Source organism: Equus przewalskii, chromosome 18, assembly GCF_037783145.1.
Source record: "Equus przewalskii isolate Varuska chromosome 18, EquPr2, whole genome shotgun sequence".
Classification (NCBI taxonomy): domain Eukaryota; kingdom Metazoa; phylum Chordata; class Mammalia; order Perissodactyla; family Equidae; genus Equus; species Equus przewalskii.
In genome coordinates, this window is record NC_091848.1 from 24,842,371 (window position 1) to 24,864,499 (window position 22,129).

Consider the following 22,129-nt stretch of genomic DNA (forward strand, 5'->3'; position numbering starts at 1 on the left):
TTCACGTGGAGAGGCAACCCAAATGCAGGTAGACCTGCTCCAAGAGAGAGACAGGAAGAGGAAGGGATTGAGCTTGGCGTGCTCAGGGCTTTCTCTCAAACTCACTATCAGATAAACTGCTTCTCCCACAGGAAACACAGAAATGAAGGTACCCTGTCCCCCCAGCCAAAATCTGGGACACGTTGGATGCTCAATAAGCATTTGCAGAATTTTTTTTTTTTTGGTATGATTAAAATACAAGCAAGCACTTAGTATCTTGCAAAGACTATAGAAGGCACATTACATACAAATTTACCCCTCACTATAATCTTATGAGTTAGGCACTATTTTTATTTCCCTTTTTTTTTTTTTAAGATTGGCACCTGAGCTAACAACTGTTGCCAATCTTTTTTTTTTTTTTTCTGCTTTATCCCCCCAAACCCCCCCACACACAGTTGTATATCTTAGTTGCAGGTCCTTCTAGTTGTGGGATGTGGGATGCCGCCTCAACGTGGCCTGACGAGCGGCGCCATGTCCACGCCCAGGATCCGAACCCTGGGCTGCTGTAGCCGAGAGCGCAAACTTAACCACTCGGCCACGGAGCCGGCCCCTATTTCCACTGTTTAAATGAGAAAATGGAGGCATTGAAAGGTTAAGTACTTGACCCAGGGTGGAGCCAGAATTTAAACCAGGCTGTTTGGCCCAGAGTGAGACCATGGAATGAGTACATGTACTCCCCTCTGGGGCGTGCTGGTGAAGGTCCCATGTGATAAGGGCATTATTAGACATGAGTATGGAGTGTGTTGGGAACCAGATGAGCGAGCTGTTAATTCTGCCTGGAGTTGGTGTTGGGGCCGGAGGGAGTCATGGACAGTCACAGAAAGAAGGTGAAAGTTGACATGGGTCTTGAAAGACAACTAGAGACTTGTGAAAGGACAAGATGAGGGGGGAGAGGAAATGGCATTCTAGATGGAGGAAACAGCTTGGGCAAAGATCCTGAGACTTGAACAATATATGATATGTTTGAGGAATAATGGACCAGACTCCTCACAATAGAGATCACAAAATGGCAGCCCACCCTCCAAATTCAACCTGAAGATGTGAGTTTGGCTTGTATTATATATATAAGCTTTCAGTTGTCCCACTATTTAAAAATTGAGCAGTTTCACATAAAACTGGACTTTTGGCTTTTCTTGAAAAACCAAAAGATAACCCTAGGTAGCCGTAGGCTTGTGTTCCCATATGGCCACCTTTGTTGAAAGCTGAGAAACCACTACCTCCTTCAGAGAGACATGGGCTCCCTAGCTTGCTGCAACCCCGACCACTCCCTCTCACTCCCAGGCACCTGCCTGCTTCATTCATTTATTTAACTAACTTACCTGGTTCCTGTGGGTGCTTGAGTTTGCAACCATTGGGCTAGATGCTCAGACTGAGTTTTGAAGGGCATGGTGTGCCATGCCAAGACTTTGAATTTTATCGAGAAGGCAATCAGGAGTCTTTGAAGTTTATTAAACAGAGGAGCACATGATCAGCTGAGTACAAAGGAGAGGGTGGATGGGAGAGAGATGGAGGCAATGCTGAAATTATTAGGCATGAGGGTACCGGTGGATTCTCCTGAAGAATTCCTTTTCTGGCTGAAGTAGCAGTTGTTCTGGGAGAATCCTTGTCGTGGGCACTGGACTTGGAGGCAGAGGGCCTAAATCAAAAAAGAAGAAGTTTCTCCTTTCAAACACTGTTAGCCCCACCTCTCCAGTAAGTCCTGTCTGTTCAGTAAAGAAGAAAACAAGCACAAATCTGGATCCAAGTCCCAGCTGTGCCATTTGCTCCCTGTATATCTCTGGCAAGTCACTTAACTTCTCTGGGCCACAGTTTCCTCAACGGTAAAACAGGAATAACATGACCTAATTTGCAGAGTAGCTGTGAGCATTGAATGAAGAATGGTGTTTGAACATGTCTGCCCATGGTAGAGGTCCTAGGGAGAGTAGAGGATAACTGGGATTGATATTATAGGAAGACCCCACATATGGGACTTGGTTCTTGGAATGTCCACTATCTAGAGATGGCACAAACCCCAAAATAGCTGGGGCTTTTACCAATGACAGGCCACATCAAGCGGCGTGAACAAGAACATATGCATAAAGGCTTACATCCCCTGCTTTTTCCTACCCCCAACACACACACACACACAATGAAGTTTGGTGCAAGGGCAAAAACCCAGCGTGTGGTCTGAGCTGGATTTAGCTTCTGGGGTTGGTGTGGGGCATAGGGGCTCCAAATCCTCCGTGTCCTACATACAGCATCACGGTCACTTGGGGATGGAGGCTGCACAATCAGCCTGGTTTCAGCCTCTCTTTTCTCTGCCCTGCCGCTCCCTCCTTTCCCCTCCCCCTCACTCTGTCTCCAGCCCTGCAATTCATCACAGCTCTGTGTCCATGCCCTCTGTGACCGCGTCTCTCTGCAGCACCACTTCTGCATTTTGATGTTAAAACAATATTTTACCCAATATATGACAGCACTTGAAGCCTTTGCAAAGGCCTTTCACATCTGTTATTTCATTTGATCCTCACCAGGTCGCTGTCAGGTAGCCAGGAAGGTATTATTAGCAGGGGCGATCGTCAAACTATATAACAACCAATATACCATGGGCCCAACCAATTGGAACGGATGCAGGCCTAGGGCTGGGAGAGGGCCCTGGAGGTGTCCTCCCTTCGTGGAGGAAGGTCTGGGGGAGGGAGGGGTCCCAGAGTAGGGACCAGGAAGGTGGGGTCAAAGGGCAGAGCAGATTTGAAGGAGTTAAGGAAGTGGCTTTTTACCAAGCAGCCTGGAATTGTGTCCGTTTCTCAAGCCTCTGTAGCTGTACCAGTGCTTACACTTGACTGTGATGATCAGTCCAATTGTGCTGAGGTGGGGGTTGAGGTCCAGGGAGATAAGTAACTTGCCCAGGGTTAGAGGTGAAAAGAAGACCAGAAGTTAGGTTCCCTGACTACTCTGGCAGAGATTTTTCTACCACCTCAGAGTGCAAGCTAAATGCAAGAGCTTTTGTTTGCGTTTCATCCTCCTGCACAGCACAGCAGCCTTGAAATGTGATGCCTGACCTCACGCTTCCCTTCACACTTCTATCACCAAGTCTTCTTATCTACTTGCTCTGTCCTCTGTCCCACCCTCCATGAGTCATGATTCTGCCCCTGAATTTCCTCACTTGACTGTCTCAGGGATGATCTCCACTGATCCCCGCGCCATCTGCTATTACCTGGCTGGGAACGATTTCCAGAAACTCCTTGAGGCCCTCATCTCCCCCTCCTGAGCTGCCCATTGTACATCTCTCTCAGGTGTCCTCCTAGCTACCCCACCTCAACATGCCCCAAAGTGACCTCACCACATTCTCCTCCCAAACTTGCTCTCACAATGCCTATAAATGGCAGCACCATTCTCCCACTCCCCTAGACCATAAGGGAGTCTTCTGGCAGACCACCCACGAGCAAGTGCCCCTGATGGCATCCTCCTGCTATCACCTGATGCTCTCGGAAACCCCAGTGAAGATCAGCTCTGAAGTCAAAGCTGAGGCTGGAGTCTCATATGCCACAGCCTTTGTCCCACCCTGAGATCATGACCCCATCTTCCTTTGCAATGGCCTGTTCATTTTTTGGTAAATAAAATTTAATTTTCATTAAACTAATACATATACAGTGTTTAAAAAGCCAAACAGTCCTACTAAGTATATAATGAAAAATAAATTGCTCCCTGCTTCATTTCTCCCTACCTCTGATTCCTGCTTCTCAGAGGTAATTTCTTTCAACATTTCTTGTTCTTTCTTCAAGTGTTTACCTCTATTTTTGTAATGGAGGCAAAAGTTTACATTGTAATTCTAGATTTTTCCATTTTAGACATATCAGTTGACTTCTATGTCAGATGCTGTCGGTGCCCCACCTGTATCCCTCAGACCTTCCCATGAAGCATTTTTCCTCACTTCCAATTGCCAGGGTCTGCCTCTCTGTACCTGAAGGCTTTGGGGCTCTGCTCTCACATGCAGCAGGCTGACATTCCAGGAAATGGATATGCCACCTCCCCCACCTCCAGCAGTCCTCAACTAATGAGTTCCAGGAGTTGGCATATAAATATCTCAGCTCCCTCCCCCAAGGGTGGAATAATGTGTGTTTTGCCCCATTTCCCAGAGTTTCCCCAGTGGGAGAAAGTTCCAATCACTCACAGTGGTGTCTGGCTTAATCACACATTTTTTACCAGTTGCTTTCCCTTCCCTGTGTCATTTTCCCACTTCCCTATGAGTGTTCCCTGCACTTCCCAAATAAACTACTTGCTAGCAAATCCTTGTGTCAGCAACTGCCTCTGGAGAAATCCGAACTAAGACAACTTCCATAGGAAGATGAGGATTTATCTTCCTTACAGGCCTCTTCCCTGAACACACACACACACAGCCCCATATTCTCTCAATATATTTGAAGCATGGTTTTTAGTTAAATCAACATTCTGTATTTACATTACTATGACTATGTAAATATTGCTCACCGCTGAGTGACATGAACTATGTATGATATTTCTTTTTCCTAAATAGCATTTTTCCTCTAAAGTTAATAATTGCTCCTTTTTTTTCTTTGCTTAGTTATCTATGTATTTATCACTAATTCCCCCCAACTCTCTGATAGCCTAGAACTCTCTCTATATAGTTAAATAAACCAAATAAATGGAACATATGTTCCATTATTTTCTTGGAAACTACATCGTGAAGGCTGAAGTTTTCCTGCTTCAGTCTGAATTGGTTGCTTTCCTGGTTTGCAGTACCAGGGGCTTACTCCATCATCTTTCCGGAAAGTTCTTTAGTTTTTCTCCTGTATTAGATTCTCCTCTTTTTGGGGGTCCCATGTCTTCTTTGTTGGGTTATTCCTCCTTACACGCTTTAGTAGCTTTGTGAGAATGGGTGCATCAGAGACAAAGCTTTTGAAACCCGGCATGTCTGCAAATAATTTTGTGCATGTTTTATTGACAGTTTGCCTAGAGATTTCTAGATACAAAATAATTTCCTTTCAGAATTTGGAAGAAATTGTTCTATTGTCTTTTAGCTTCCATCCAGCATTGCTTTTTGTTTTCGGTTTACTTTCTGTAGCAATTTATTTGAATGAAATGTTTAATATTTAGACATGGGTTATCTTACTAGCTGTTTTATAATATACCCATACATTTTTATATTTGAAATGCTTTGTATATTAATTCCAGAGTTTTTTATTTTATGAATTCTTTTTTTTTTTACATTATTGAGATATAATTTTGGATTTATAAAATTCACCCACTTCAAGTGTACAATTTAATGATTTTTACTAAATGTACCAAGTTGTACAACCATCATCATAAACCAGTTTTAGAACATTTCCATCACCCCAATAAGATCCCGCATGCCCATTCAGCATTGCTTTTGAGAAGTCTGATGCATTCTGGACCCCAATCCTTTCTATGTGGCCCAGATTTTCTCTCTAGAAGCTTTGAGGATCTGCTCTTATTTCTGATGTCTGAAATATTCAATGATGTGTCTTAATATGACTTTTTTTTTTTTTTTTTTTTACCATCCTAGAAATTTTTTAGTCATTTCTTTGGCAATTACTCCCCAAACTTTTCTTAGTCTCCTCTTTCTACAACTCTTGTTCTAGTGGTGAGCCTTTAGGAATAATCCTTTAATGCTCTTGTCTTTTTTCTCTTATTAGATTTTTTTTTTTATCTTTAATTGCTTTACTTCTGAGAGATTTCTTGTAATTTTTTCTTCCGAACCTACACAATTAAAAACTTTTAGCTCTCTTTATTTGCTATAAACCCTTTCTCATCTCTGAAAGTTCTTTTTTCTATAGCCCCCTGATCTTGTTTCATGAATGCAATGGTTTTCTTTTCCTCCAAGGATGTTAAATATGCTGTTAAAAAAATTTTTTTTTCTTCTCCTTGAGTTGTCTGTTTCTCCTGAGCTCATTGAAATCTCTTTGTGTCTGCACAGGGCTGGTTGAGTGGTGGACCACACTTTAGGATTATCTGGTAGGAAGCTGATCTTTTACTGGGGACTCCCCCTAATGCCAGTATCAGTAAGTGTTTCTCTTGGGTCCATTGGTTTACCCAGCAGACACTTCCCCAATCTCTTTCCTCTAGAGTCTAAGCCAGGCTTCCAGCACTCCAGGAGCCCAACAGGGGAAGAGGTGAGTGATCACTTTGTTTAGGATGAAGACTTCCACTTAATCCCCCTGTTTTCAATATGGTGCCTTACCTCTTCCGTCTGCTTTGCCTAATGTCTTCCCAAAATCCAAAGTCTTTCTCCTTCAGCCTCTCCAGAGAGTAAATCTCCTGTGTTTTGCTGGGTAGGATAGAGAAAGCCATCTGGCTACAAGAGCTGGGAGAGAGGAATGAGACTTTCAACTCATCCTTGTGTTTTCAACCCAATTCCATCTCATTAGCTTCGGAGTTACCTGCTACCTCTATTTTCTAAACTTTTCTGTTCTTTTGCTTTTGTTTTTGTTTTTCATATCAAATTGGCTTCCTTCTTCAAAGCTTCTCCACCCCCTGCCTGCCCTGCAGGCAGCTTTCTTGTCTTTCCTAAATCAGTTAACATCATCCTACTACTATTCATCTTCCAAATTTTTTTGACATCTTCCATCAGCTATTGTCTCTTGTCTTGTTCCTAGAGTTTTTGTGGGTTTACACTTTGTTACTTTACTGTCATTTTAGGAACAGAGTCAAATGCATATGTTTAATGTGCCAAGTCTAACTGGAAATTCCTTTCCTGTTCTGCTGCCACACTCTTACGCCTGACTCACATTTCCGGTCTGGACTGCTTAATATTCCCCAAACAAACAGGCTCTTTCTGGCCCCCTTACCTTTGCTAATAAAGTTTATGGAATGCTCTCCTCACCTTCTTTGCATTCTTCAAGGCTAGGCTTAAATGTTATATCCATGAAAGCTTCTCCAGTTGCCACTGCTGGAAAAAAGTCTTGCCCTCCTCTCATGCCCATTGCACATTTCACCTCTTCTAAGACATCTACCAAATGCCACGTATAGCCATCACCTCCACTATGTAAGTTCCTTGAGGGAAAGAACAATATCTTAACATCTTTAAATCTCTTTCAACCAGCTCAATAGATATTTGTTGAATAATAAGATTTGTCATAATCAAATGTCTGCCCTACTGTGTACATTTTTTAAATGCGTATTTTAACCATCTTGGCTTCTAACACCCACAGTAATTCTGCAAGGTAGAGTACTAGCTTTAATTTTTAGATGTAGAAACTGATGCTCCAAGATGTTAAACAACTTGCCCAAGGTCCAGCAAGAGGCAGGATCAGAATTCAAATCCTATTCTCTCTGTCTCTAAAGTCTGTGTTTTATCCCAGCAGCCATATCTCAGCTATCTTTTTTTTTTTTTAATGTTGTTTGTTACCTTTGTTGTATTAACTTGGATACTTAACATTTTTCTTCCTACTGTGTCGGACTCCCTCCACTCTGAAAGTGCAGGTGCAGTGTGTTATTCTGCTCATTCCAAACCCTTGTCCTGAAAGCTGGAACCCTCAGGTTGGCCTTTGTGGATCCATATCTGTCATTTATTGAGAAATTAGTCTCTGCCAATTAATTAGTAATAAATATGGTTAAAGGCAGGGACTCTGAAGACAGGTTCAAATCTTGACTTCTCCACCTACTAGCTATGAATGTGGGCAAGTTACAACCTCTCTATGCTTCTATTTCTTCCTCTGTAAAATGGACTTAATAGTAGTAGATAGCACATGAGATTATGGTGAGAATAAAACGAATTAAATACATGCAAACTGTTTAGAAGAGTGTGTACTAATTAATGTTACCTATTATTTTCACATACTCTATCTCATTTAACTTAACTTCACACCAACCCTATCAAGTAGAAATTATGCTAACGTTGCAACGAGGAGCTTGCTATACAGATATAAATTGAGGTCTGTCTGACTCTAAAGTCATGTTCTTAACCACTAGGCTACACAGCCAGAGAGACAAGTGATATTTCTGGACACTTTTCAGCTTTGGATGTTTGGTAAATCTATGAACAAAAAGACAGTGAGGACCTTTGGTCTCCAGTGCAAGTCTAGAGAGAATGTGGAGGTAGCATTACTCTGTAGGGATAAGAGCCACCCCCTTAGGCTGAGAGTCAGGAAACCTGGGCTCCAGTTCTCACTGCTGTGTGATGATACCACTTCCACCCATCCCCTCCCCCAGCCTCATTTCCCTTATCTGTAGGATGAGGAATGGCTCTGGCCATCTCCAAAGGCTCTCTTGCAAAGGCTCCCGGCAAAGCCAGGCTGTTATCTGCTGAATGTCAGCACCATCTGGTGGCCATGGGCCATAACCCAAGCCCATTGCCTCCCACTGCCACCTGGCGGCCGCTAATGCCTCATTAAGTTTGCATGGCATTTCGAATTTAAAAAAACCAATGACACGTTCACATACATTATTTTTGCAGCAACCTGACAAGATAGGTAGGGCAGGTGTTGGTACTGACTTTTACCAACAGGATGCTGGTGCCCAAAGAGGTTAGGTGAATGGCGTGGAGTCACATGGCAAGTTGGTGGGCTGTTAGAGCTGGGTTTAAAAGTATCTGGGATATTAAGCTACCTCTGAAACAGATTTAGCAGATATTTATTGAGAACCTACCAAGTGCAAGAGTCTTCACATAGGTCATTTTATGAACATACAAATGAGAATCAAGCAAAATAATTCACGCAGCATAGGGTGTGGCAGAGGTAGGATTTGAACTCAAATTGTACAATTCTAGCAGCCGTATTTCCCCTTCTACTCAATGCCTAGGGCCAGCACATAGAACACCCCAAGGCTTCTATTCTCCAGAATTCTGTAATTCTTCTTCAGGATAGAAGCCCTAATGTTTAGTTGGGCTGATAGTCACCGAGAATGAAGACTACATTTCCCAGCCTCCCTTGCAGCTAGATGTGGGCAGGATTGGTGTTTGCGATTTCAGGAAAGAGTCTTTGAAGGGACTGGGCATAACCTTCTTCACTGGCAGCTTATAAAACAGCTCCCAGTGATCTCACTTCCTGGAAGTCACACTCTTGTGTAATCCTCTTCCCTTGAATGTGGCCTGGAGCTAGTGCTTTTAACATCAGAATGTAGAAAAAATGATGGGAAGTCACTTCCAAGATCAGCTTACAAAAGACTATGACTTCTATCTTGTTCACATTCTTTTTTTGGTGAGGAAGATTGGCCCTGAGCTAACATCTGTTGCCAATCTTCCTCTTTTTGCTTGAGGAAGATTGTTGCTGAGCTGACCTCTGTGTCACTCTTCCTCTATTTTGTATGTGGGATGCTGCCAAAGCATGGCTTAATGAGTGGTGTGTAGGTCTGCACCTAGGATCTGAATACAAATCCCAGGCCGCTGAAGCAGAGCATGAGAATTTAACCACTACGCCACTGGGCCAGCTCCTTGTTCACATTCTTAATGGCTCCTCTTGACTGCCATCTTGAATGAAGCATGCTACCATGTTGTAAGCTACCTTATGAAGAAGCTCACATGACAAGGAACTGAGGACACCTCTGGCCAATAACCAGTGAGGAAGTGAGGCCCTCAGTCCAATGCCTGCAGAGCAGCGAATCCTGCCAATAACCACATGAGTGATCCTGGAGGCAGAGCCTTCCCAATTTGACCCTTGAGCTGTCTGCAGCCTGGGCCAACATCTTGGTTGTAGACTTGTGAGAGCCCCTGAGCCAAAGGACCCAGCTAAGCCACGCCTGGATTCTTGACCTACAGAAATCGTAATATAATACATGTTATTGTTTTAAGCCTCTGATTTTTGGAGTAATTACACAACAATAGATAACTAATAAAGTTTCTTCCTTGCTAATTAGAAGGTGAACGTGATGGGTGGAGCAGACTACTTGGGCATGACATAGATGTGGGAATTGAGGTCCTTCATGGAGGAACAATGAGATGGTAGGAGTCTGGGTCCTGACACAATGGAACATTACTGATATTTCAAATTTTCTTTCAATCTCAGCTGAGGCCAGCTCTTCCCTTTTTGTGTTGAAGAGGTAGTGTGTGTCTTTTTATGTAAGCAAGGTTATCCTCAGGATAATGGCAAAATAGGTCGAATTTGCCTTTGATGTCCTTGCTGTTTCTGCATCTTGTTTATTCTTTCCTTGCCCTTTCTCTCGTCTAATGCCCAGTCCTCTGCAGTGCCTGCCTAAGGTTCCCTTTAGAGTCCAGATCCCAGCCCTAGAGCTCCCTCTCCACCCTCTTTTTGTTCTTGAGTTCCAACAGGGCTAGCATGATGCCAGTCCTCAGTTCAAAAGGCTGATAAAGGCTGTGCTTATTTGCTTGCAGGAATGTGGGAGGGGTGGCAGTGGAGGAGCAGGAGGACAAAATACTCTCAGCATATTTCAAATGACGGCGTTTGTGGAACTGTGAAATTATTAGAAGGAGACATACTTTTAAATAGTGAGATCTTCCAGGTTTCTCTCAACCAAGTACACATACCCTACTTACCCTACTTACCCTAAGGCTGAAGGGAAGAGGGATGTGGGACGGCACTAGAATGAAGGGGTGAATGAAAAGTGAAAGGCGACCTGTTGTCAAGAATACAAAATGGTAGAGAATACAGATTTTATTTCTTTGGGAAGCAATTTATGATTCGAGTCCTCCTCCCGCCACTGCTTCTTTTTTTTTGTTGCTATTCTAATAATGTTTAGATATAAAACCTGATTATTTCTAAAGGTCAGAAGAATTTGGACTTTTTAGCTCCCATAATTTATTCCTATTATGAATCTTGATAAATATTGCATTTTTTATTGTTTCTTCCTGGCTAGGCATCAGATACTATTTCTCATATCTGTGTTCCTGGCACCAAGCATGGTGCCTGGCACATAGTGGGGACTCAATACATGCTTGTGACTGCTAGAAGTCGGGGGGCAGGGGGGTCCTTATTCCTTGAGAATCATCCTCAGGTCGGTGCATGTGATACCCCCTCCACACGCAAATATAGACTGTCATTGCAGGATTCATTCATTTACTTAATAAAAAATTATGGAGCTCCTATTATATGCCAAGTACTGTTTTAGATGCTGGGGATAAAACCATAAATGAAGCAGACAAAAATCTCCACTCTCATGATGCTTATATACTAGTGGAGAAGACAGAAACTCAACAGATACATAAGTAGAATATACAGTATGTTGGATAAGTACTATAGAGAAAAATAAAGCCTGAAAGGGTGGCAAGGGAGTGCTGGGGAAGGGAGGAGTAGTCAGGGGAGACCCCATGGATGCAGCTCCCCAGATATCCTGAGTGCTCCTCTGCACTTCCTGGCTTCATTGCAGTAAAGCAGGGCCAGGTGGCTGCCGCTGGCCAATGGACTGTGAGCAGAAGGAGTACATGTCACTTTCAGGTCAAGGCGGTTCAGAGCTAGTGAGCCTTTTCCATCTCCCTGCCTCGGAGAACTTGGAGGCCATGTGTTCAGCTGCGAGCGTCACCAGATGGAAAGAACCTAAGTCCCTGAGACCTGGATGGAGGAAAGTACTCCTCTCTCATCTGCCTTGTATTTATTGCCCTGACTAACGCAGTGGCACTTGAGCAAAGCCCAGAAGAAGGTGAAGAAGGCGAAGAAGGTGAGGGAGTGTGAGTCCTGTGGTTATCTTGGAAGGAAGAACATTCCAGGCAGAGGGAACCTGAGAAGGACATCTGGATCAGCTTGAGTAACTTACAATAACCAATTTCACTTCCCTCCAGAGACTTGAATGTTTGACTCAATCACAAATCCTGTATACCAGATTCCTCTTGAAGAAAGGAAAAGGCGTCAATTATTTTGTGATTGTGATCCAGGAAAAAAATGACACACTCACCCATCTCCTAGTCTCTGTCCCTTGTTCCCAGGTATTTGGCATTTTTTCAGGATAGATGTGGCTCACTCTGGATGCAATGTTAACAGCAATGTCTGGCCCATACTCTCCATCCTTCCTGTCATGGGGAGAGCTGGAAGAGGAGGGTTGAGTATCAGGACATCATCCAGCTGCAGCAGCCTTCGGGTGGTGCTCCCCTTCTGGCTGCTGGCCATCAGAACAGTCAGTCCTCACTGATTCTCACGCCCCAAGCCTCCTACAATGGGCTTTTTTCTCATGGGTTTAATTTCTCCTAAGACCGATTCATAGAAGTTCCATTTTAATTGCTATCTGTTCTAGTGCTTTGTCTTACTTTAAAAGACAAGTTTAATAAATCCAAACCTTCTTTTGTCTAGGTCCTACTGACCTGTACAAAGTTAACTTTGACGAATGGTACATTTTAAGCCAAAACATACTCTCTGAACCCCAAACATAGTATAGCTTTTGGTGCTCTTTCCAAAGGCAAGAAAATCATAACAATATTCTGTATAGAAAAATTCCAATATATAAGCTGACATCATTTTTACCTTTTTTTAAAAAAACAAATCCCAATGCCTATGTTTAGATAATTACAAATGAAACTTTAAGAAATTTCCATATCAAGTTTCTCAAACTTAATGTTCAGATTCCTTATAAGGGAAAAAGATTCTCACAGATCTCTAGAGTTGGCTTAAATTATTTTTTATAATGTTTCATACATATATGTGTATGTGTGTATATATATATATATAAACACAAAACTAAGGAAAAGACTCCTTGTTTTTACAAATTTCATGAATCTATAAAACCAAAACAAATTTGTAAATTAAATACAAACAAAACTACCAAATGAGAAAATTAAAATTTACTATGTTGATTTTATAGAAGGAATGATATTTGTTGAAACCAAATCACCCCTCACAACATGGAAATTTTCCCAACTGCAAGAGCACAGACCTATTTAACCACATTCCTTGTGATGACTCAATTCTCCCACTAACCTTTGTTTGTATGGTACACCACAATATAATTTGGATATAACTTGGTGTGACCACATCATTTATTTTTAAAGTCTCTCTCTGTTTTTTTCTCATAAGTCTGCAACAGTTCACTTCGTACTATTTGCCAATCACAAATTCAAACAGAGGCAGTGAAACTGCATTCCCAGAATAACTGTTAAGGGTTGATAAATTTATGAAGATATCCCACTCCACTAGTAATCCAATACAAATTAAAATGAGAGGCCATTTCTTCCATCAAATTGGTAAACCTTTTTAAAAAGATAGAATAAATGCTGGTGGGTATGTATGATGGGCACCCTGGAGCATTTCTGGGGAGAATGAAAACTGGCCTGACCTTTCTGGAAAGCAATTTGGTAGTAGGTATTCACAGACTTAAGAGCTTTCAAAGTCTTTGCATCAGTAATTTCACTTACAGGTCTCCACCTTAAGGAAATAATTTTAAAGTGTGGGCAAAGATTTCTGTCTAAGGAGATTCCTGGCAATGTTCTTGTTAACAGTGAAAAAACAGGACACCCCCTAAATGTCCAAAAATAATGAAATAAACTAAATTATTAAGAATTATGTAGCCATTACAATAATATTTGTGAACAATTTTAATAACAGCAGATAGTGCTCAAGACTATGGAGGGGAAAACATGGAGGGGAAAAAAAACAGGATACAGAGCCATATATTCTATATAGTTCTATTATGTCAAAAACATAAATGTGCAAAGAAAAAGACACAACAGAAATTAGCCAAAATGATGAGTGCTTTTTTTTCTGGAATGTGGGTAATTTCTGCTTTACTTTTTATGTTTCCTGAATTTTTAAACTTTATATAATGAGCATGCAATATTTTTATTTTTTAATTAATACAAATAACCCTGTAATAGATGGCATGTTAGCTTAGACCACCCTAAAAGACTCCTAATTGTCAACTGGACTTGCTTCCTTACAACATCTGTCACAGGTCCCAGATTTAATTTCTAGAGTTACACAAAATAAGTCTACAACTGCTGTAGAGATATTTCAAAAAGCAACCTTTCCCACCTCCCACTGCCATAACCCCGCTCCCCAACTTCCGTCAATTTTCTTTCTGCCCAACCCTTTCAACAGTTCTCTATCAGATAGGGTTTCTGATCTCACCAGCCTGCTTACCCTGTTCCAGACAGGCTCTTGTTTAATAGTTTTCCTCTAAAAATGTGATATTCAGAAGCAAAGGCAAGTCTCCAAAATTCTAAAACACAGCTATAGTCATACCACTCCTCTGCTAAAGAACCTCCAGAGGCTCTTACCAGAAAAGCAGACCCCCTCCCCCATCCCCCTTGGCATTCAGTGTCCTCCTGGATCTTGTCCCAGCCTTTCCAGCCTCATATCCCATTGGGCCTCTAACACATTCAACACCAGTGCTTTCAAACTATGTGTTGCTATGCATTAGTGAGTCATGAAATCAATTTAGTAACAGCATTAAAAAAAAAGAATAGAATAGAATAGAAAATACCAAGTTGTATTGCACATACTAAAGGCAATTGCTATCTTAGGTTGTACACACACACACACACACACACACACTAGGTCATGGCTGAACTGTATTTCTTACTTTGAGTGATGATCAAAAACCTTTTGAAAGCCACAGCCCATGCCACAGCCACATGAAGCCAGCAGCTGGTCCCCAATCTTGCTTCATACTGCCTTTGATCCCACTGTTCACTCAGCTAGGCAATCTCCCTGTTCTCTGTCTACTGAAACCTTTCAGGGCCCTAATAAGATACCACCTCCTCCTGGACATGTTCCACCATTTTCCCTCATCTGTGATCCTGAAGTGATATTCTCCTACCTTTTTTATGCCACTCAAAACAGCCTGCCTTGTATTGTAGCTATATCTGACACTGAGTTCTTAGAGAAAGTGTCCCTGGAGGACGGGACTGTGTCCTTCTTCAAAGGCCCAAACGTGTAGTGAACCTAGTTGATGCTCAATAAATGTCTGCCCAACTGAATATTTTCTATATCTCCTTCCAGGAGCATCTCCTGGTGTTCTTCCTCCTATTTGCTTGACAACAGGCCCCAGCAGGCATAAGATCTGTGCCCTGGGGTCAATGTTATCTACAGTGGTGGCTCTAAAAAACAGCCCGTCCTGAAAGCTTTCATCTTTCTTCAGGAGGAATAAGAGAAATAAACATACATTTTTATTCACCTAAAAGATACTCCTTTATCTGAGAGTCTCTCCTATGTTTTTGGTGTTAAGATGTATTTTTGTGGGGCCGATTTGGATCCTGGGCGCGGACACGGCACCGCTTGTCAGGCCATGCTGAGGCGGCAACCCACATAGCACAACCAGAGGCACTCACAACTAGAATACACAACTATGCACTGGGGGGCTTTGGGGAGAAAAAGAAAAAGAAAAAAAGATTGACAACAGTTGTTAGCTTAGGTGCCAATCTCTAAAAAAAAAGGAAAAAAATATATTTTTATGGAACCATGTTGAGGATAAATTAGAAAATAATAGTTGGCTTTTAGTGTGTGTGTCTTTATGGTCCTTACTTGGCAAAATAAAAAGCTAGTAATTCTATGTTTGCCTTTAACAGCAGGGACTCAACTGCCCTTTCTGGGCTGGCTGCAGGTAGGTTCACTTTTTTAAAGGCCAGGTGAATTCATTGATATAGGGCTGGAGGAGGGTTTCTCTTCTCATCTCAAGGACTGCTATTTATTGGTCTGTGTTCCTCCTCTGACGTTTCCACTCTCTTGGTCCCCAATATGTTAATCACCCATTAAGTCCCTGGGGGTGAGCGAGTGTATCTCTGGCCCTTTAAATGGGGGCGTGGCGTAAGGGGCGGACCGCCTAGGAGAGACGCGGGTCAGAAGAGGAAAGCGGAAGCGTGGCCGCCAGTGGTAGATACTGCGCGTGCGTGAGGCTAGAGCAGGGGGCGGGGTCACGTGGGCCTTGGGGGTCCTGGAGTGGAGTGGCTGCCAGCGTAGGTAAGAAATCTCGCGAAGGCGGGCCAGCTGGTTGGGACCGTCGTCAAGGGCGGTACCCCGGACCGGAGGAGAACGCGCGCCAGGTCGCTGAGCCTGGGCCTTTTCCCCCGCGCGACAGCGGCGAGGCCTCGGTGAGGCTGACGGAGCCGCTGACAGGCCACCTGGACCGGGCCCACCGGCAGGGCGGGGTTGACTCTGGGCGGGGGGCGTGTCCTGCGTTTGGCCTGGAACTGGGTCAGGCGGTTTCCACTTGTTGATTCCGAACGAATGTGAGGCTGAGGGATAGGTGCGCCCGCTCCCCTGATTGTGAGGTCAGGAGGCGGGTCATCACCCCCTCCCCCGGACGGAACAGGTGTGCACCCCGCCTTTCGGGCCTGGGGCACCGGTGTGGGCTCCTCTGTCTGTCGAGGACTGGGATGAATGTGCTCCCCGAGTATGAGGCCGAGGTTTAGATGGGGTGACCACCCTGTGAGGCTGGTGCCAGTTTGTCTCTGCCTGCAAAGTGTGCCCCAAAGTGAGGATAGCTGGGGGACAGGTGGGTCTCTAAAGTTGGAGGCTGCTCCTGTGTCCTGGTTAGTTCTCCAGGTGTGGTACCTGGGGAGGGAGCAGTCTAAAGTGTTTGGTGTGCTTCAGACGCAGTCAGGGTGGGATGAAGTAGGATGGGTGAAAGAGGGTCCACGGCCATGGGGTATCGGGAACTGCTGGGGAGCCTTTTCCAAATAGGCATGCCTCCTCTATACCGTAATGTTAGGATGGACAGGAAGGCTTGTGTCCTCTGCATTGCCCACCCTCTACCACACTCTCCCCTCCATCCCCCCCTGCCCCCTAAAAATACAAGCAAAACAAACATGGCTGTTAACTTGTGGCACCAACTCTACTCCAGATGTCTGTGGTTGGGAGATAATTATGCGTCAGGTGTGTGTGTTTGAGGTCCATAATACAAATGGGGATGGAGGACCTCTGTCTAAGACGTGGCTTTGCTCATGGTTAAATTTAAGCAAAGAGTAGATTTTGAATCTTCTGGCAATAGCTGGTGTGTTCCATAGAATACAGAATAAAGATAAATGGGGGAAAAATTCTTGTTGAACTATTAGGCTTCATATGTCAGAGACATAATGTGAGAAAATTCTTTCCAGAGCTCTAAGAGAATAGTATGTTGATTGTCCTTTATATATTTCCTTTCTACCTGGACTAGCATCAGCAGGTGGATATTTTCTGTTTTCCAGGATATTTGGGCATCTTGATGATTTTCAGCTTTATCTCACTGTTTTAGAGACATTTAAACCATTGTGACATCCAATGTCAGTTATCTAAGTGAATGAAAAGTAAGGCCTTTTGAACTTAATGAAGTATGTTTAACTTTGGATCTGTTTATAGTTTTCACAGAGGTTAGATAGCATCTTCTCTTCACAGCTTCAGGTATCACCTGTATATATTTGTAAGATCAAGCTGTTCTTAAGTGAATCTTGAATTCGTGTTTGAATTATCTTCATTCTATGTAACAGCTCCTGTGTTACATCTTCCAAGACTAAGCATCCCAGAGTGAAGAGAAAACTCCTGCCTTCAGTATTTACAAATCCCAGGGAAGGACGCTGATTGGCCAGGTTGGATATGACAATATCATGGGCCTACTCTTCTGGCTAGGCAGCTAGGGTGTTTGATTAGCAGCACCACCAAAATTGCATGCGTGCAGGAGGAGCTGTTTCCCAAAGGAAAGGTGGTAAAGGTGCTGGGATGTTTTGACTGTAATCAACTTTGTTTTTCACTCCGTAGTTTAGCAAAAAACTTGCCTCTTTCAAAAAAAAAAAAGAAGAAATCTCTTGTGACTCTACGTCCTCCTTGACACCTAACCAAGAGAAATTGGGGTGACAATATAATTAATTAAGATGAGTGGGAAAGCCAGCATCTACTCAGCTGATAACTGAGTGGAATCCTATCTTCTGTGCATTTGACTTATAAGAATTCACCATACCAGTCAGTGAAAAAAGAAAAGGGAATCTGTTTCAGCCTACACAAGGCCCATGCCCTTCTTAGGAGGAGTTCTCTGAGGTTGGCCTGGGTCTTTAAAGAGAGATTCTTGTAATAGTGGAGATTTATTAGAAGCTGGAAAGAAGTGATGATTTTTTCTGTCATTCATTTAACTTATCACCTCATACACATATTTATATACAACTGATGAATAATACTAGGGTTTATATATAATGTAGATATTTATAAGACTTAGTTCTTATTGTTTTGTATATTGTAGAGGGTTAGTTTTTCTTTTCTAGAATGGTGCTACTAGCAGATTGTGCTTGACAGTTCGTAGTAGTAACTTAGTACCATGCACAGGTAGGTCTCAGACACTCTTCCTTTCTCTCACTTTTCTTTTTAACATTTGTTGTTCATATGTACTTCCTAAGTTTTAAATGACCACTCTTCTCCTTTAGACATTTACCTCGAGAAGTTTAGGCTGTTTCGTTGTGGCAGCTCCAAGCACTGTGGGCAGTAGTTGCCTAAATGTAACCTATTCTTGGAAAGAAACTTGGGGGTCAAGTAAGCAGCTCAGCCCAGTACGTAGTAGCATTGCATCTAACACAGGGTCTGTTTCTGAAGTCCATGAGTAAGGTGAAATTTGAGTACCCTTGAAAAAGTACCGTGAGAAGGAGTCATGTTGGAGACTGACAGATGATCTCTCAGGAAGTCCAGCACAGCCAGCTTTTGCTCCATGTTGGAAGAGCATGCTGTTTATTTTGAGCACAGGTAAATAGATTGCTTATGTATGAAGCATGCAAGAACTGAAATTGACCAAAAGGACAACAATGTCCATCTCCCATCCCATACTCACTCTGAAGCATATAGTTCCTTAGGGGAGTGGTGCGCAGAGTCCCTGGCTCTGAGTAAAATCATTTCTTTCTCTTTCCCTTTGCTGAAGATAGTAGTTGAATTCCTGTAAATTGAATGGATAGATGATACATTTCTACTGTTTTCATCTTGGTCCATGGGCTGAATTAATGCAAAAGAACATGAAACATCTGAAATTGCAGAGTTTGTGTCATATTATACATGAGCTAAATGGTCATTAAAAAAGAGCAGTGTTAGAGATTTTTAAAAATCTCATCTGGATGCAAGGATGGGAACTTGCAAGTGGGTGGCTTTGTAGTAGAATGACTATATCTTATTTTGAATGACCAGAACTGCTATTTGAGGCTCTGGAAACCAGTGATGCAGTGTTGCATGGCTGCTTACCTAGGGAGGGAGGGTGGGAGAGAGGGAGTGATGGAGAGATGGGTGGATAGATGTTGGTGGGTTGATTAGCTACTGTGTAATTAGGCACTGGGAATATAATGGTGAACAAGGCAAATCTGGTCTTTGCTCTCCCGGAACCTGCTATTCTCCTGGAACCTGCATTCCAGTTGAGGGAAGAGAATGGTGGTTCAGACACTGAAAAAATGATTGCAATGTGGTAAGTGTAATGAAAGAGGAGAACAATGTTATAGGTGCATATTAACAGGGAACCTAGTCTAGTTGAGCAGGACAACAACGACTTTTTTCCCCCCTAAAGATTGGCACCTGAGCTAACAACTGTTGCCAATCTTCTTTTTTCCTTCCTCAAGATCCCAGTACATAGTTGTATATTCTAGTTGTGAGTGCCTCTGGTTGTGCTGTGTGGGATGCCGCCTCAGCATGGCTCAGTGAGCGGTGCTGAGTCTGTGCCCAGGATCTGAACCGGTGAAACCCTGGGCCACCAAAGCGGAGTGTGGGAATTTAACCACATGGCCACAGGGCTGGCCCAAAAATGGCTTTTTTAAGGAAGCAAAGTTTTAGCTGATATCTGAAGGATGAATATGATCAGCAGTAGTTGACAAGCCTGATTACATAAAGGTAGAACTCAATTATAACTTGGCTAATTGTGGCATAGATCCCTATATGCTGTGAGTCAATATCTTCTGAAGCTTAACAATTACAGGTAATAAAAGTCATATTTAATTTGCAACACGGGTGTTATTCTTGTCTTCCAGTTCTTGTGTTAATCAGCAAATATTTATTGAATGTCTACATAGTTATGCAAATGAGTGAGCCCAGTGATGAGGAGTAAACAAAGAAACATGGCCCCATTTTTATTGTCTAGTTGGAGAGAAGAGGCATAGTCATGTGCTAAGTCAACTAATGAATCAATGTGAGAAAAGTGCCAAGGCACTGTTCTAAAGAAGACATGTATTCTGGATTCAGAGGATGCTTAAGGAAGGAAGGTGCCCAGAAGGAAGGAAGGAAAGAAAGAAGGAACTTAGGAAAATGGAGAGGGAAAGGAAAGAGAAGGTGAACTAGTGTGAGCAGACCTGGAGGGGAAGTGGAAGCTCTTTATGAAGGACTCTGAGTACAAATACTAAATTTAGTTGTAAAGGAAGGTAGGGCCAGCTCATGTGATGTCTGGAATCATGGGTTTAGAATTTGGAATTTTATTCTGTAGGCATTGGGGAACTGTTAAAAATGAGTCCATTTACCAGAGAAAGAGAATAGAAAACCAATAGAAATGAGTCCTCTATTATGTTTTTCTTCACAAAACAAACCACAAAAAGATGAGACAAAGCAAAGAAATGGAAGAAGAGAAATACTTGGATTGGGAAGGCCAGAAACAAAGTTGGCATGTAAAATTATTTCCATATCGTGATTTCATGATATCTTCCTGGGGATATAGTAAATTAAAACAAACCTTGATTTGATTTCATTGTAATGTGAAAAGTGTCTCATATGACACTTTTGGGAGGAAAAGAATGTCAGTGAATTAAGTAGGATCCTGGAACTTGAGAACAGTTGGGAATATCTGCCATGGTAAAAAAAAAAAAAAACAGCTGGTGCAAGTTTCACATTAACCTGTTGGCCAGTGTCATAATGGGGTCATTGCAGTTTATATGGTACATGTATTTTTTTAATGGTCCTTGAATCTATTATTAATTGAATGAGAATAACCTTATTAATTAAGAGAGAGTAGCTTTGGGAACTGTCAAGATGTCAGATAATCTTAAATTGGAACTATTAAAATATTAGTTATTAGCACTCAGAAGAGGACAGCATACTGGGTAATCATAATTCTGTGATATACATTTCCTGTCAGATTAATCTAATTTCATTCTGGGAGAGACTAAGAAACAATCGATGTGACCTTAAGAACTATAAAAACACTCTATCACAGGATGGTTGGGTGAAGAACTAGTTGTAGCATTCTGTCTCAGGAGGAGATTATCAGTAGTTCATTGCCAACCTTGGTGCTGGGGTAGCACTTAAGTGATGTCTGAAGGCAGTATCTGCATCAAGTGTGTAATCTTGTGTCATATATTAAGCATTTCATCATTGGTCTGCATACTGGAATGAACAGCTTGCTCAATAAATATTTGGGCAACACCAAGTGACAAGGGAGAGGTTAGTATTTCAGAATGTTGGCGATGTGGTCGGAAACAAATTAATTGAAGTTTGTTAGTGTATTCATTTCCTATTCCTGCTGTAACAAATTACCACACACTTAGTGGCTTAAAAAAAGCAAATTTATTATTTCCAATTCTGTAGTTCACAAGTCTAGCACCGGTTTTCCTAGGCTAATATCAATCTGTGGTGGGTCTGGCGTCCTTCTGGAAGCTCAAGGAGAGAATCCTTTTCCTTACCTTTTGCAGCTTCTAGAGACTGCCTAAATTCCTGGCACCCTTCCTCCATTTTCAAAGCCTGCAACATAGCATCTTCCTGACCCTGCTTCTGTTGTCATACCTCTTTCTCTGACGCTCTCTTCTGCCTCCCTCTTCCACTTTTAGACCTTTGTGATTACATTGGGTTCGCCTGGATAATCCAGGATAATCTCCCCAACTCAAGATCCTAATTTAGTCACATCTGCAAAGTTCCTTTTGACATGTGAGGTGACATAGTCACGGTTCTGGGGGTGAGGATGGGCATGGTTGGGCAGTATTATTCTGCCCACCACAGGCACAACTCAATTTCTAAAAAATGTACAGAAGCTGCTCTAGTGAACTCTCCTTTTTTAAAAAAAAAAATCCGAGCATGGTGATCTTTTGATTCAGCAGGTTTATTTGGGTTGGAAAAATTTGCTGACTGACATAAAGAAAGGAATAACTACTGGTAAGTGACAAAAGAGGAAGTTGGTGTAAGAAAAGGAATAATTTTAGAATGAGTTAGTAGTATAAAACACTTATTATCATAATAAAACATTTTTGTTAAGGGTCTCTGGTGCTTTGCAGGGGGCTGTACTGACCTTAGATAAAACACTTACCATTTAGCTCATGGAGAAACTTTTAGTATGATATTATGTCCTTTTG

At 42.4% G+C, this 22,129-nt stretch overlaps 1 protein-coding gene and 1 long non-coding RNA gene across 2 annotated transcripts in view; one reads left to right on the plus strand and one right to left on the minus strand.

Moving 5' to 3' along the window:
- Window positions 1-1,467: 1,467 nt before the first annotated feature.
- On the minus strand, window positions 1,468-11,970 carry LOC139076943 (uncharacterized). Its single transcript, XR_011529034.1, has 2 exons — window positions 11,836-11,970; window positions 1,468-1,675 (listed from the first exon to the last, which is right to left on the minus strand). It is a non-coding gene; the product is annotated as an uncharacterized lncRNA (long non-coding RNA).
- Window positions 11,971-16,037: 4,067 nt separating this feature from the next.
- VPS8 (VPS8 subunit of CORVET complex) overlaps window positions 16,038-22,129 on the plus strand; it is a 235,611-nt gene continuing 229,519 nt past the window's right edge. Inside the window, 2 exon segments of the mRNA XM_070582453.1 lie at window positions 16,038-16,179; window positions 17,333-17,431. The gene's annotated coding sequence lies outside the window, so the exon portion shown is untranslated.